General features: G+C 38.1%; 1 protein-coding gene across 9 annotated transcripts in view; it reads left to right on the top strand.

Annotated features, from left to right (window-relative positions):
- The window catches only part of Nrg3 (neuregulin 3), a 1117568-nt gene that overhangs the window by 622121 nt on the left and 478505 nt on the right, over window positions 1-16942 (top strand). The window lies entirely within an intron of this gene.

The raw sequence follows: 16942 nt of genomic DNA, 5'->3' as shown, positions 1-16942 counted from the left end.
AGGTACTTTAAATTTGGAGTTAGTAAACTTAGCACGCGCGCACACACACACACACACACACACACACACACACACACACACACACACCACACACCACACACAAAAAGATTTGAAACTGTTTAGCAACGTTGACAAGGAAATCTATAAACTTCTGGTCCCTTGACTACAAAATGCATAGAATCCTCATCTCATGGGTTATGTAAAAATTAATTAAGGGGCACACAGTATCTGGAGCAGTCCATAGACCACATTTGTAATTAAAATTAAGGTCTCATTATTCTTTTGGAAATAGTTGCCAGTATAGTTAGAAATAAAAATGCAACTTCAGGAAAGGATCTGACACAATTTCCCTTCAGAATGAGCTTCCATAGAAGACAGCCCCAAAGGAAAATACTAAGTCTCCACGTCCAGAAAAGAACTTCATTAGAAGAGAGAGACTCACCAAGTAGAGGTGCTTTAGGACAGATAGGCACCATGTTCAGCATGACAGCATGTGAAAGAAGACCCTTCCAATCTCATCAACAAAAGACGCTGGGAGCCAAGCCTGCTTACACACTCTCTGTCTCAGGAATTTTTCTTAGGAATGCTCCACTCATTATATGGCCTCTATCTCCAGAAAAATTAAGCCACTTACAGCTTCCACCTGTGGGACACCTAGCCAGTTGTCCGTTCTTATCACTTTTATAGACTCTGTCTCCAGCCCTCTGTTCTTAATCAGTTTATACCTGCAATTTACGGTTTAGGGCTATAGGAAGGGTGGTGACAGTAGTGAAATTGGTCTTCAGACCTGCGTGACCTTCCTGCTTGCTTGTCTTTATAAGCCACTGCATGGAAATAAAATTTGAGAGCTTGATCAGACCATAGACTTGCTCTCCTTTCTGCCTCCTGCTCCTTATTCTTTCACCCCCTCCCAGGTCTCTGCTGAACCCCCACAAATCAAGGCAAAAAGAGGTTTCTAATTCATAGCTTTTCATGGGGAGGATGATAGGGAGTTGTCCTCCATGTGACTCAGTCTAGTCTTGCATATATACGAGGATGCAAGCAGGACATAGGATCACGGACTTATTTTGAGGATGAAAAGGGGGAAAGTCTGGGCTTCTATTCCATCTAAGACCTGCATGTTCTAGGAACAGACTGTAGAAAGCCTGTGGTCTAAATTTCTCCCTGGTTGTAGTTTCTTGTGTTAGAGTGACTTTGTCTTAACAAAAAAAAAAAAAAAAAAGATTTGTGTCTACATGTAGTGTTTTAGATTTTCAGAAAACTAAACTCTCACAGATGCTAATGGACTCTGACTGCACATATGGTATCTTGCCATCTGAATTTTCTTCCTGATTTGATAAGTCATGGAGTATAAATGAATGGGAAAATGTTTCCTCACTCAAACTCTCATAACCCAGTTATAAATGGATACTACACCAACTGAACCTTGGACATAAGAGGCCACATTGCAACTGTTTCTACCTTGGGTGGGGATTCCTCCTAGTTGACAACTTCTTAATATGGCAATGTAACCCATATTCAGAAAGTTCTTAAGGCAGTGAAACATGATTTGGACTTAGAAAATGTGTTTGGTAATAATGAAAGACTCTCAGAGAGAATCTTCCTTCGGGAAGGAGATCCCCAAGCCCAATGACCAGGCCAAGACCATCGGATGCAATCAGCAAGAGGGTTTATTGTCCGGATACACAGGTACCTGCAGGCATCTCAGTCAGCTCGGAAGGACTGGCGTGCCCAGCAAGACAGGGGACAGGTTTTTATAGGCTTCTGGGGAGCAGAAGCAGGCATACAGAAGCAGATGCATGGTTACAGGGACTTGATTGGTGGATTCAAATGAGGCGCGGATGCATGGTTACGCAGCAAAAAAGTACGTGCAGGATGGGGCGTCCGGAATGTCAGGGACTAGGGGCTTATCCCTTCCTGCCAGATGGCCTATGAGTCAGCACTGATAACTTGGGCTGGTTCCTGCATTCCTTTTTCCTTATCTTTATGGTCTGTTAGTCTTAACAGCAGGGCAGGCCCCACAGGGCCTGGGCGTGCCTGGGCTCGCCCGGGCCTGTTTTAGCTCTGAGTCTGTGAATCTTAAGACTTACTTTTTACTTTTATAGTTGTGGACCTTAAGCTCATATAATTTTCCTTTTAACGGGGGGGGGGGGAGTCTTTCAATAATGTAAAAGAAAGTAAATACTATAACAACTTTATTTACATGCTGGAAAATATTCAGTTTGTTGAAACAGTCACTGAGCCATTTTACCCAGTGAATAAATAAGTCAACCTTGGTACAAATCACACATTGTTTTGTTGTAGTTGTTGCTGCTGCTTTGTTTGTTTGTTTATTTAGTATGTAAATGCAAAGAGTGTTTTATTCTGGAGAAGTCCAGCACGCCAGGGTCTCCCTTTACCAAGATAAAGAGACTGACAAGTGACCTTGCAGGTCTGATTTAAAGCACATTAGGGAACTTCAAGGTAGGTGACCTCTATCTTAATCTATTGGGTCCACCTCTACAGACATTCCATTACCTGGGAGTGTCATCTGGAAACTTGCTCCGGATGTCTGAGAACTGTTACTGAGAAAGTAGCTGAGTAAGTCTGGAAATTGCTGTGACACATTGTCCTTGCTTTAGGCCAGGTGGCTGGGACATTCAATTACCTGGGCATGAGGGCTGGAGCCTGGGGTGTTTTGTATTAGTAATGGACTTGCCTGGGCTTTCCTGGACTTGCCCAGCTTTTAGGCCTAGTCTCTTTAACTGCAAGCAAGCAGGTTCAGCAGTGCTGAAGTCACAGATTCAGCAGATCCAAAGGGTATGGTGTGACCTATCATTCTTGTGACAATTCACCTGGAACTTTCCTTTGCTGCGACTTCAACTGCTAGATCATCTCTCTTCTAGCAGGCTTAACATGGGAATGGTATATCCATGTCCTGATCCTGTCTACCTTAACAGTCATAGGTGTGGGCATGATCACTTCTCCAGCTAGGTTCCAGAGTCTTATCATTATGTCTCTTTGGTTTTTCCTTTTTGGATTTTTTAAAATTTACATTTTAGAAGTTTTCCCTTTCCCAGTTTCAGCTCCAGAAACCCACTATCCCATCACACCTACTACTGCTTCTATAAGGGTGCTCCCCCACACCCTACCCATGCCTTCCCATCTCCTCACCCTGACATTTCTCTATACTGGGACATCTAGCCTCGACAGGATCAAGGGCCTCTGTTTCTATTGATGCCTGACAAGGCAATCCTCTGCTAAGTATGTGAATGGAGCCATAGGTCCATCCCTGTATACTACTGGGATGGTAGTTTAGTCACTGGGAACTCTGCAGGGTCTGGTTGGTTGATATTGTTGTTCTTATGGGATTACAAACCAGTTTCTTCATCCTTTCTGTAACTCCTTCATTGGGGACCCCATTCTCTGTCCAATGGTTAGCTACCAGCATCCTCCTCTGTATTTGTCAGACTTTAGAAGAGCCTTCTGTAAGCATGTGCCTCTTGGAATCCCTAATAGTGACTGGGTTTGGTGACCGCATGTGGGATGGATCCTGATGTGTGACAATCTCTGGGTGGCTTTTTCTTCACTCTCTACTCCACAATCTGTTGCTGTATTTCCTCCTGTGAGTATTTTGTTTCCCCTTCTAAGAAATCCGGAAGCATCCACACTTTGGTTTTTCTTCTTCAACTTCATGTGATCTGTAAATTGTATCTTGGGTTTTATGATCTTTTGCGCTAATATTCACTTATCAGTGAGTGCATACCATGTGCGTTCTTTTGTGACAGGGTTACCTCACTCAGGATGATATTTTCTAGTTCCATCTATTTGCCTAAGAATTTCATGAAGTCATTGTTTTTAATAGCTGAATGAGTACTCCATTGTGTAAATGTACCACATTTTCTGTATCTGTAAGAGTCCATCAGAAGACCTCCACTCAATAAGGCCACAGAGACCGGAATTGCTGCAGTCTGCAAGAGGTTTATTGTTCCAATGTACGTTGGGGTTCCCCAGCATGAGCCAAGAGGAGACCCTGAACTCACAAAGCACACACTTTTTATAAACATTTTGGTGGGGAATTCAGCAGTCGCCTAGTTGGACGGGTGCAGTGGTTACCCTGAGCAACTTTTAAAATTATTGGTCAACTCAAATGGGAAGGTTGTCATTTGGCCCTATCCTGCCCATCTTGTGGAATTTGTGGTATTTCCTGGTATTGTCTTTTTTCCAAGTCACATTTCTCTCTGTCCTCACCCTAGGCAGGGTGGTTCCTTGTTTAGGCCATTTCCTTATCTGTCCTTACCCCAGGCAGGGTGGTGACCTGCTAATTCTGACAGGGTTCAATGGTTCACACATCCATTCCTCTGTTGAGTGACATCTGGGTTCTTTCTAGCTTCTGGTTATTACAAATAAGGATGTTATGAACATAATGGAGCATGTGTCCTTGTTCTGTGTTGGAACATCTTTTGGGTATATGACCAGGAATAGTATAGCTGGATCCTCAGGTAGTACCATTCCAATTTTCTGAGGAACCACCAGACTGATTTCTAGAGTGGTTGTACCATCTTGCAATTCCACCAACAATGGAGGAATATTCCTCTTTCTTCACATCCTTGCCAGCATCTTCTCTCACCTGAGTTTTTGATCTTAGCCATGTTGTCTGGTGTGAGAAGGAAACTCAGGGTTGTTTGTTTTGATTTGCAATTCCCTGATGACTAAGAATGTTGAATATTTCTTTAGGTGCTTCATGGCCATTAGATATTCCTCAGTTGAGAATTATTTGTTTATCTCTATACCCCATTTTTAATAGGGTTATTTGATTCCCTGGAGGATAACTTCTTGAGTTCATTGCATATATTAGATATTAGCCCTCTATTAGATGTAGGATTGCTAAAGATCTTTTCCTAATCTGTTGATTACTGTTTTGTCCTAATGACAGTGTCCTTTACTTTAAAGAAGCTGTGCGATTTTTATGAGTTCCCATTTGCAGATTCTTCGTCTTAGAAGCTGTTGGAGTTCTGTTCAGGAAATTTTCCCCTGTGCCTATGTGTTCAAGACTCTTCCCCACTTTCTCTTTTATTAGTTTCAGTGTATTTGGCTTTATGTGGAGGTCCTTGATCCACTTGGACTTGACCTTTTACAAGGAGATAAGAATGAATCAATTTTCAATCTTCTACATGGTAACTGTCAGTTGAACCAGCACCGTTTGTTGAAAATGCTGTTTTTTTTTTTCCACTGGATGGTTTTAGCTCTGTTTTCAAAGATCAAGTGACCGTAGGTGTGTGTGTTCATTTCTGGGTCTTCAATTCTATTTCACTGATATCACTGCCTGTCTCTATACTAATACCATGCAGTTTTTACCACTATTGCTCTGTAATACTGTTGGAAGTTAGGGATGGTGATTCCTTGAGCAGTTCTTTTATTGTTGAGAATAGTTTATGCTATCCTGGGTTTTTTGTTATTCCAAATGAATTTGTAAATTGCTCTTTCTCTGTGAAGAATTGAGTTGGAATTTTCGTTGGATTGCATTAAATCTGTAGATTGCTTTCAGCTAGATGGTCATTTTTACTATATTAATCTTGCCAAACCATGAGTATGGGAGATCTTCCATCTTCTGAGATCTTCAATTTCTTTTTTCAGTGACTTGAAGTTATTGGTTATGTATCTTAATCTAGACTTTGTCACCTGGTTCAAAGCAATTGGGCTTAGGGGGAGGAGCACACTCACAAACATGGCAGATTGCAGAGTTGCTTCTAGACCTTACGGAGGGCTTCCAAAATTTAAAAAAACTTATGTTGATCATATTTAGCTAAGATCTCAGACTGGAGGTCTCCCATATAGGATCTTAAAAGGGGGGGGGGGGAACCTAAAGTATATAAGGCATACAGTAGTAGAGACACCTAATCACCACCAGTCTCAGGGGTTAATTTTGGTCAAGATCTTTTTCAGGGTCACAGAAAACTGAAGAATTGTTTTGAGGGGCAAGATATAAAATATTTGACTTAGGACACTTGATTGATTAGGTAATCTCAGACTGTGCTACCTGTCTGGTTATGAATTCCTCAAGTCCAATCAGGGAGCTACTCCAGGAGCCAGAATCAGGGGTAAATGGCCAAGGGTTAATTGGGAAATTGATTATACAGAAATAATACCAAGAATATAGGGATATAAATATTTAGTAAGTTTTATAGATACCTTTCAGAATGGGCAGAAGCCTACCCTATAAAGAAGCAGGCTGTCAATGTAGTGACAAAGAAACTTCTGGAAGACATCATACCGCAGGTATGGTTTGCCTACCCTGCTTGGGTCTGACAATGAACCAGCACTCATCTCTCAGGTAATTCAATTTCTTGAACAAGTTCTAGGGACAAATTGGAAATTCCATTATGTATATGCATTCAAAATAAGCATCATAAAAAGTGGAACAAATGAAATCTACAAACATCACTTTAGTGACTCTTTTACTAAAGACATTAGAATGGAGGGCAGGTGTGAGACACAGTAGACACACCTAGACTGAGAAATAAGTCTGGAATGTGGAGAAGACTCAGTTTCCAAGATATCAGTGTGATTAAAGTAAAGGAAGACCAAAATACCTTTCTAGAGAAAGGAAAACAACTTAACATGGCAACTAAATATAATGCATAATCTTGATTTACATGCTTTCTTCTAAGGTTAATTAGTGACAAAAATTGGATTAGGGTCTAAAGGGTTAATAAAAAATATTAGTCATTGTCCTCATCCCTGTTACAAAGTACCTGGCAAAAGAAAGTAAAGGTGGGAATCTTTGTTTTACTTTGTGTTTGTTTTTGGTTTTTGATAGTTGGTTTGCTTTTTGTTTGTTTTGGCTTCTTTTGTACTCACTATACAAGTATTTCTTCCTGTAAGTCACATCACTGAGAATTTACATTTGAAGCACCTTGTTACCTTGCATCTTCAGTCAGGAAACAGAAAGAACTTGCTGCTCAGCTTTCTTACTCCTTTCATTCAGTTCAGGACTCAAGCCCATGGAATCGCATCAATCATGTTCACAGTGCATCTTTGCTCTCCAGGTAAACATTTATTGAAACAACTTCATAGACACAACCAATGACGTTTTTCCAATGGATGCTCAATCTCATCAAACTGAATGGAGATTGAAAAACAGCAGGTATAATGTCTTTATTTATAAAAAAAGGGGGGGTGTAATATATCAATCGCTGTATACTTATTTTGATACTATTCTATCTCAATAATGCATTAAAACTTTTATAAGATGACAGTGCCTCATGCCTGCATATAATTCTCAAATGTTCCTGAAAACATAGTTATTAGTACTTTTTCAAAGTGAATATTGCTTTAGAGTTACTTCAAATGTAAAAGAAATAAGAGGCGCTGACCTAGCTCCTTACTTTGGACCTCCCAATCCATGTGCCCATCAAGCTGTCTCCAGGAAGAAGCTGAGTCTACAACCTTTGAACAAAAAGGAAGACATCCCCAGCTCTGTGTATCAAAGCTCTGTTAGGTCCTCCTGCAGTGCATTGCTCTTTCTGAAAAATTCTGGGCACTCCATCTGTCTCAGGGGATAAATATCAGTCAACCTGTAAGATTTTCTGATCCACTTTGCAGTGCTAAGATTATGAGAGTCAAACAAAGGCGTTTGAAAAATTGCCCAAAGAGTTCATAAATTTCACAAGAAAGAAATCTATGTTACTTCCCTATTCTGTCCTTTATACCTTGTGGCATTTTAAAAATTATAAAACCCAGTTTCCTTATCATAAAAATGAGTACAAATAACTGAATCAAAATAGTCATTAAGTTGGTCAAAGAATACTAGAGGCAGGGAGTTAGAAATATTTTGCAGATCTGGAATCTTGCTTGGGGGCAAAACACTAGTTTAGCATGTACGAGTCCCTGAGCTAAATCTGTGGTACCAGAAGGGTGGATTTTCTGTACCTCTCAACCTATTATATGGCATATATGATCTTATATTCTACTAACATATGGGTTGTCTTTATGATTAGAATATGAATTAGAACCGTATACTAAATCCTTCCTCATGGATGGTTTAACCCCTAACCTGGTACTTTGTTTCCTTATTGAAATATGAGGCTGTGGCCTTACTCTCCTTTGATTGGAGATTGCTTACAGTCTTTCTTGACCCCTGGTCTGTGCTCATGGCCTTGCAGTCATGTAGTAAGTTTATACTGAGACGGTGCTCTCAACCACATCACTTGCTCTGATCAAGGGATGTTCCCAAGAACAGCCCCAACAGAAGCCTGAAATTATTCTGTCTTTTCACTACAAAAGATTGGCCCGGTCATCCCCGTCTTAGGAGGAAGAGATGAGAGGACTGAGAAAAACAAAACACAACAAAACAAACAAACAATAACCAAAAACAACTTTCCTGCCATGGATGTTCTGATGCCTGACCCAGAGTTTACCCTCAAGCATAGCGTTGACCACTAGGCATGGAAGTGAACCCTGTTTAATTTCATGAACAATTATTGTTCAAAGTCTTTGTATAAGACATTGAGTTTTACTAAAGTACACACTTACAGTGTGAAGTGGTGGGAACACTTCCCCTTTTTAAAATAACACTGGAGTTCACAAGATACCATTTCCATTTGCCCCTTCCAGGTCCAATGTTCATTTAGATTCCCCTGTTCACAGAGCAGCCCCACACTAGTTTATCAGAAAGAATAGACTCGGGAAATAAAGTAAAAACTACTCACAAAATTGACTGACTTCACTTAAACTCTCCACACATCTCCTAAATTGAGTATGGAAATACAGATTTAAACACAGGCCCCAGGCTGCTGTTTGTGTCTGAAAACATTTCAGCCATCTCAGAAGTCTTCTCTGGACAATGAAAGATGACTTTCATTTGGGCTGAATTTAAGGAAAGATTCAAGTAGATCATGGCACTTGTACATGATGATTAAATATAATGTTGTTTTTGCCTTTAATAGTATGCATTTTAGCATTTCTTAATCAACTGAAATTACAATAAATTGTAATTTTTTTGAAATCTCCCTTCTAAATTTGTAAGATATGCTGACCAAAATAACTCTTCATTCATTTCCGTGGATGCTTTGGGTAGTCCTAACTTTCTGGCAGCAAAATGGATGTGTTTTCTTGAGCATAACATGTAACATTAACTTTTAAACCATCTCCTCAGTAATGGATTTTGAATGGCTGTGTTGCAAGGGGAATCAGCAATGCTGTAGTACTTCTTTAGAAAGCAAAGAAACCTTGTTTTAAGAGAGCAGAAGTTGGAGCCAGTAGGAAAGCCAGGTTCTAGTTTCTGGCAACAGCATTTTGAAGAGAGGATGAGGCACGATTGAACTAGATTTCACAGTCAACTACTCCTGATTGACAATCATGACATTAACGAATAAAAATCTTGCATTGTATATAATACAATTCTCTCTCTCTCTCGCTCTCTCTCTCTCTCTCTCTCTCTCTCTCTCTGTGTGTGTGTGTGTGTGTGTGTGTGTGTGTGTGTGTGTGTGTGTGTGTGTCTGTGTGTATGTAGCCAGAGGTCCATATTGAATACCTTTTGCTGTATTTCCCCTTCTTATGCTTTTGAAACATTGTCTCTCATTGAATCTAGAGCTTTCATATTAGAGCTTTTATATTAGCCATATTGACTGGTCAGTGAGTCCCAAGGATTCTTCTGCCTCTATATACCACACATGGATTACAGATACACATTGTCACATCTAAGCTACTTTTCAATCTGTCAAGATAATTTATTTAAAAGAATTGTCATCCTATAGTAATTATGAATTAAAGTAAAACCAACAAACCAGACTATCTAAGGTCAACGTCTTTGCTTGGTAGTCATCCACAAACTGTAGAGCTCTTCCATGATATTTTACTTGCTTGACTAGGACTTGCACTTTATATATTAAAGAAAACCTGTGTGACACATATTGAGAGGAAAAATATGGAGAGAATAGTATTTATATTCTTATCTGGTATAAACCCGGATTCCTAATTATCCTTGTCTGAAGTTATGAAGATACGTTTGGAAGTGAATCTTTACCACATGAAAGCATTTACTGGTCCACTAAGTATTGTATAATTAGCTTCCATGCAATCATCCATTTCCATTTAACTTTACCACTCATCCATCATGTCTCTGTGAATCATCTCTAATTGATTTCCAAATGTCACATCTGGCAATACACTATAAATGCAAAGCTAATCAATCACATAGCAGAACTCTAAATCTCTTCTCGTTGTGTGCAGTAGTTCATGCATCCTTGATAGCAATGTTGAAAAATTACTTATACAGGGATGTTGTCAATAATGAATCTGAAAACAGGAGAACAGGAGAATGAAATAAAGACAAACGAGAGGAATAGGATAGAGAAGGAAACAATGTGATAACCGATGAAACACTAAGACTGGCAAAAATTGAGCAAAATTCTGGAATATTATAATACAAAATGATTTTGTTTCTTTTCTAAACTGGCATATTTATAATGAAACTGACAAAGGAGTACTAAATTATGTATATATATATGTATATATATATATATGGTATGAAATGAATACAGAGAATATGCAAACACTTCAGCATGTGTTACACATTGTGTTTTGAGTATCTAAAGTCATTTTCCTAATCCTTATCAAGCATGAAAGAAAAGACTGTATTTTCATATTGAGTTGTATTTTTCTAGCTTTTTTTTCTTTGAAATTGTCCTCTTTGATTTCATTTAATTTATGACCCAATCTACTTTGCCATCAGATAGATGTGGATATAAATACATACAATATATCCATGTATAGTGGTATGTATCTATAGATTTATATCTGCATGTTTCCAAATAAAACATTAGATTTTTCTGGAGATTTACTACCCAAGTTGAGTATAGCCCATCCTTCCTCAGCCCCACCATGGTGATTTGAGTTCAGTATAGTGAGAACAGAGAGATACAGAGCCATGTTTGCTGTCTAGAGGCACTTGGAGTTTCTAGATTATATATAATATAGTAATCATATATCACATAGTTTATATTTATGATTATTTCATATTATTTTATAAAATAAATATAATTATATTAAAATTTTGTATTTATGTTGTTTTATATGACATAAATATATATTAAAATAAGTATAAATGTATTTCATATAAAATAAACATGTAGAAATAGAGAAAGAATAGCTGAATCTCAGAGAATTGATGGAGTTGTTCTCTGAATAAATATTTAATGATAAAGAGCCAATGGTTAAATTGTTTTACTAAGTGGAATTACCTATATAAGGCAATTTGGCTGTGAAATGAGCAAAAACAATGAGATAAGAGGGTAATTATTAACAATGAGACAGAAAAAGTGATCCATCCAATAGTTTTCTCATTGAGGGAAGCCATACATTTTAGAATATGAAATATATAGTATCTATATATGTATAATCACTCTTCTGTATATTTATTTATTTATACATATTTTTCTACATCTATATCTAGTAAAATCTACTGAGTACCAAGTTCTTACTTTCCTTTAATGGGTACAAAAATTGTATCAACATTGAGATATAAAGAAATAAAGTTGAAAGATTTATAGGTTTTATTATTATTATTGTTGACTATTGCAGTCAATGTTAGGGTCCCATAAGGTCTAGGTTAAACATTCTTTCTGTTAGTTCTGAGGTAAGCAGCATAAAACATGGCTTGCCCTCTCACACTGTTCTGAGTAGTTATGCCATTGCTTGATTAAAACAAGAGCAGCAACACAAATAATACTCAAATGACACACATATACATGGCCAGCCCGGAAAACTATAGCCTTTTCACAGCAGGAGACAAAGCCAAAAGCAGGTATTCAGGAGAAACTTTGGTCAGGTAGACTTCAAACCTGCTCTAGAATCGAGCCATAACCATGTTTAGTAAAATCAGAGATAGAGCAAAGGGGACAACAGAGATGTATTCTGTATCCATACGGATAGGTAGGAGGAAATAAGATGTATTTTTGAGGCCAGAATCCAGGCAGAGGCAGATGCCAGGTGTCAGGGTACACAGCAACCAACCATGATGGGACAGAGTTATCAAGAGTCAAGCAAAGCCCTATTATTATGGTTCCTGGCAACCGCAGTGGATCAAACTCTGACTCTGAGCCCAATCATCCTCGTCTTAAACCTTCATTATGTCATTTATTATGGTCCTCTATGAATCAGACCAATTCACTTGCTTTACTTACTTGGATTTCAGATAAAAAATGCATGCAAAGCACACGTATAGAAATATATGTCTGAATTACAATGTAGGCCTTAATCTACATTAAATCCTTCTTGCCCTTACTTCAGAGCAAAAAATAGAGTTGATTTTGACACATGGAAGGGGAAATACCACATGATTTCAAGTGATTTGAAGCTTAAACTAGAGAGGTGAGAAATCTGGAGGCTGGAAAGCCAGTCCCAACAGATAGTCTGCACTAGTAGATTGATTTTCTTCAGAGAAAGATTTTTAATTGAATTCCCTTTGCACCTGTTCCTCCACCCGGGCTCCTGTTGTATGGATCTCTAAAATAGCTATTATCACCATTTGTTTCAAAGCCAATACAGAATAATAGAGCATATATCTGGAGAAATTATACAACTAATTCCCTAATTTTTAAGAATTATTCAGAATCCAGAAGGGGATTCCATATGCTTCCTGTTTTCTGATCAATGCCGGACAATTAGGTTTCTGGGTCAAGCATACACTTATAGATATCAGTGGGGTTGAGAATGGTCAGGCAGGTGACATTTGGGTGCCAGCAACGGGAAAACATTTTCTAATGTATACCTACAATTGATATAGTGCGTGCATATGAAATTACATTTCCTTCATCCTTCCCTAGATACTTCAGTGCATGGGTTGGAAGAAACTGTCCATGATGATGGGTATGGTATACCACAAGATGACATAGGACACTGTTGCTAGCAGGGACAGAGCATGGCTTGCCATAGCTAAGGGGATTTCTAAAGAGCTGAACCAGAATGTATACAATCTGTACTTGATCAACCAGTAGATAGGGAGGTTCTGAGGTAAGCACTTCTTGATGTGTGGAATTCTCATTTTGCTACACATACACAGTTATGCAAATATTTTATGTGCCTTGAAAAGCCTGGGGAACAAAAAGAAATGGTTAATCGGCATTGATAAATAGGCAATATTTCCTTTATAACTTACTTTGCACACCTTATGAAAACAAAGTTTCAAAATGGCTGAGGTATTCTATGAGAAGGGTGTGGTTCCTCTAACTGAGACCTGGGTATTTTCTACTTTCTCCTTAGACTTGTTTCTCTCCCTTAGCTTTAGCTAAGTAAATAAGATATGTACCTGTCTGCACCAAACTGTCTTATCTGTGGTGCTAGATATTCCTATTGAATGTCCTATTCATTATCTAGATTATGCACATTGTAAACATGGAAATGTGTTGCCACAAAGCTAAGCACATCCAGTAATAGTTCCACTCATGTTCTGTCTATAGATATGCTGTCTACATTAACTAGAAACTAGATGAGTAAGTCTTTAAGGTACTTTCTGAAGACCAAATCCTAGCATGTTAACATTATGTTTCTGAAATCTGAATCCTAGCCATATCTACTTTGCTCACATACTCCAGAAATAGAGAATTCTATTCCCCTGCTAGGAGCTTATGAGGATCTGGAAATTCTAACCAAGTCTAGGACACACTGTAGTCTTCCCCTTCCTTTAAAACTTGCATTTTTTAAAAATAATTCTTTTTTTATTTTATTCTTTTTTATATTTATTTTATGTATATGAGTATACTGTAGCTGTCTTCAGACACACCAAAGAGGGCATCAGATCCCATTACAGTTGGTTGTGAGCCACCATGTTGTTGCTGGGAATTGAACTCAGGACCTCTGGAAGAGCATTCAATGCTCTTAACCCCTGAACCATCTCTCTAGCCCTAAACCTTGCATTTTTGAGAAGCATTTTATGTTGCTCTTGAAAATAGCAAAGTCTGATCTCTTCAGTATTTATTAAATACCCCATGATATAACTGCCTCAGACAATGGAAAATCAAATAATCTCTGTCTCTCTCTGTCTCTGTCTCTCTCTGTCTCTCTTTCTGTCTCTCTCTGTCTCTCTGTGTCTCTCTCTGTCTGTCTCTGTCTCTGTCTCTCTCTGTCTCTTTCTCTTTCTCTCTCTCTCTCTCTCTTCCACCTTTCTCCCTCAAAATATCTTAGTTTGCTGTACTGATAATTCTTGATGTGATTATGAGAGTGATATAATGTTTATAATATGATGAGATGAAGGACATAGGAAGTATGTTGTATCATTAAGCCACTCCTTTAGTGAATGTAGGCACTTATGTGATAGCATACGATCAAGTGGGTAGTACAGAGAACCCAGATACACAGGATGTTATACAAATTAAGATCTATGAATTATTTTCAAACTTCCATTTAGTAATTTTGACCAGTGTCTGACTATGAATGACTGAAGCCATGAGAAAGAAGGCACAGGTAAACAGGAAGAGGACAAACGTGAGTGTTGATCCTGGACTAAAACTGGTGCTGTGATCCCTGATAGAAACGTGATAGTTGACCAGTATATGAGCTCTACCTAGGAACTACAGATGCAAAGCCAGGAAGCAAATGTGATTCTAACTAGAGGCAAATGGTCATATATGTGATCACATATCTGTGTCTGCATGCACATATAGTATATATAGTATGTATGCACTTTAGTGTAAGACTTTGAGCAAAGAAAAACTTCATTTTTGCGACATAAAATAGCACACAACAAATGAGGCAAATCTAATTGAGTGAAATATTTTTAAATGAAGTTTAATATAGGTATGTGTAGGTTTGTGTCATGACATCGTTTCCTCTTCAAGTTAATATGCTTAATTATGTTTTCTATATCTGTCTTTATTTCCATCTTTCCTAAAGAAATATGTAGCTGCAGGGTAAGTACTAAAACAGCTTTTTGAGGACCGAGTTCTTTTTTCTAAGGAGATGGGTATTGTTTATAAAATACATGTAGCCTACTCAGATCTTTTGTGTGACTTCCATAAGTGCCCTGTTTCTTTCAGTGCATTTATGCTTCTCCCATGCCTTTGTGATGATAGATTTTTTTTATAAAAATAAAAGCTTTCTGAAGATAACACTTCATTGATGAATTTTGCATTTGTCTACTATTTTAGATACTTTTTAAGAGATAAGGGAAAAATACTCAGTATTTAAGATATTTGGAATAAAGTGCCCCAATAGTAGAACATTGAAAAATCTCTGAAAACTTCTGTAGTTATATGCTGGATCTGGTGCTCTGAATACCTTAGGGAATGACTCATAGAACTCTGGATTGAAGTTAATTAAAATACAGTTTCTCATTAGATGCTTGAAATAATAAAGTTTTTCACAATTACTTCTAATATTCAGATATGTCATGCCTCCATTCATCTCACCCCAGTACGTAAATTTGTACACCTGCAATAGATATTTTGTTTGTTTATCTACAACATTTAATTAATGCATCTCCAAAAAGCATCAGCTCATGAGAGTTATAATATTTCAATTTCATACAAACCTACAGATTTAATTGCCTTATATAGCAACATAGACTGCATTTCAAAGTCTTCAGGATCAGAGATCACCTGTTAATTGTGAATACATTTCACAGGGTGAGGAAAGAGTAGGTTTACAACAAGACTATATACCAAATGTTGGTACAGTCTGCTGGAGTATTTAAACATTATTTTTTCATCTATTTCATGTGTAGGTGGATGGCTTATGTGCCAGAGTGTGCACAAGGAAGTCAGAGGAAGTCAGAGAGGGTTCATACTCTCTTTTACATATGTTCCAGGGACCTAACTCAGGTCATCATGTTTGAGGGCAGCAAGTGCCGCTCATTACTTACTGATCCATTTTGGTGAATGTAGAATTTAATTTTTGAACCAGTATGAATTAAAATAAAAAGTAAATGAGATAGATAGGTAGTAGCATATGTGTGTTATCCTAGCATTTACTCAGAAGAGGCCAAGGTCACCATCTGTTGGAGATCAAGCTGGAGTGTATGGCAAAATCAGGGCAGCCAGGGATACATAGCAAGATCTGTCTAAAAAAAATGTGAGCTTCTTTTTCTGGGAAATTTATAATTGTTTCCACGTCTTCTTCTCTGGCGTTGACTCTCAACTTACACAAAAATGTAGCTGAAGTTAGGAAGTAGGAATGATACCACAGGCTGAAGCCTAGGCAGTGTTGGGATTGTTCCTAACAGGTACATTGGTTAGTCTTTCTCTTTTAAACTCAGTGACCTGTGGTATCTCAGGACATAGAAAAATTCTTTGTTATAACACAAATACCATCTAGTCCTATATCCAGTGGAGACATAAACAGCATCTAGCATCTAGTAAATCCGGGTACATTGCTTCTCCCTCCTTCATACCCTCTTATTCTTTTTCTTAAATAACCCATTGTGTTGGTGAGGGGCATATGAAGGTAGGACCATGCACTGGGAGATGAGCAACCTCCTACTTGCCACACTGTAACAAATCCACAGTCTTCAGTGAAAGGAATTCAGGTAAATGCATCATTTAGAGCCAGGCACTCATAGTCACTTATCTTAGCATATTGACCAGTAATGTGTCTCTGCATTAACTGTTAGCCACTATAAAATGGAGCTTTTCTGATAAAGACTAGTCCATGATGTACAGATATGTGATTATAAGAGATCTGATGACATCACAATTTAGCAAAAGGATGCTAGGTTATCCCCTAAAATCTATAACCTCCATTGCCATGAATTTGTACAAGCTTTGTCATACTAGGCCCAGATTCTTTCTTATAGAGAATGACTTCAATCTAAACATCAAGCAGTTGTTTATCCTCTAACAGTTGTGCCACTATTGCGGTAGGGGTACATCTTTCGTAGACAGGTAGGTATTGTAACATGCTTGAGCCAGTGCTGTACAATCCTTTTCTCTTCTAACTGTCGGCATAGAACATTCTAAAATATGAGAGA

The sequence above is a fragment of the Rattus norvegicus genome, chromosome 16, assembly GCF_036323735.1.
Source record: "Rattus norvegicus strain BN/NHsdMcwi chromosome 16, GRCr8, whole genome shotgun sequence".
Classification (NCBI taxonomy): Eukaryota; Metazoa; Chordata; class Mammalia; order Rodentia; family Muridae; genus Rattus; species Rattus norvegicus.
Note: the sequence above shows the minus strand (reverse complement) of the source record. Positions and strands in the feature narration are given on the sequence as shown.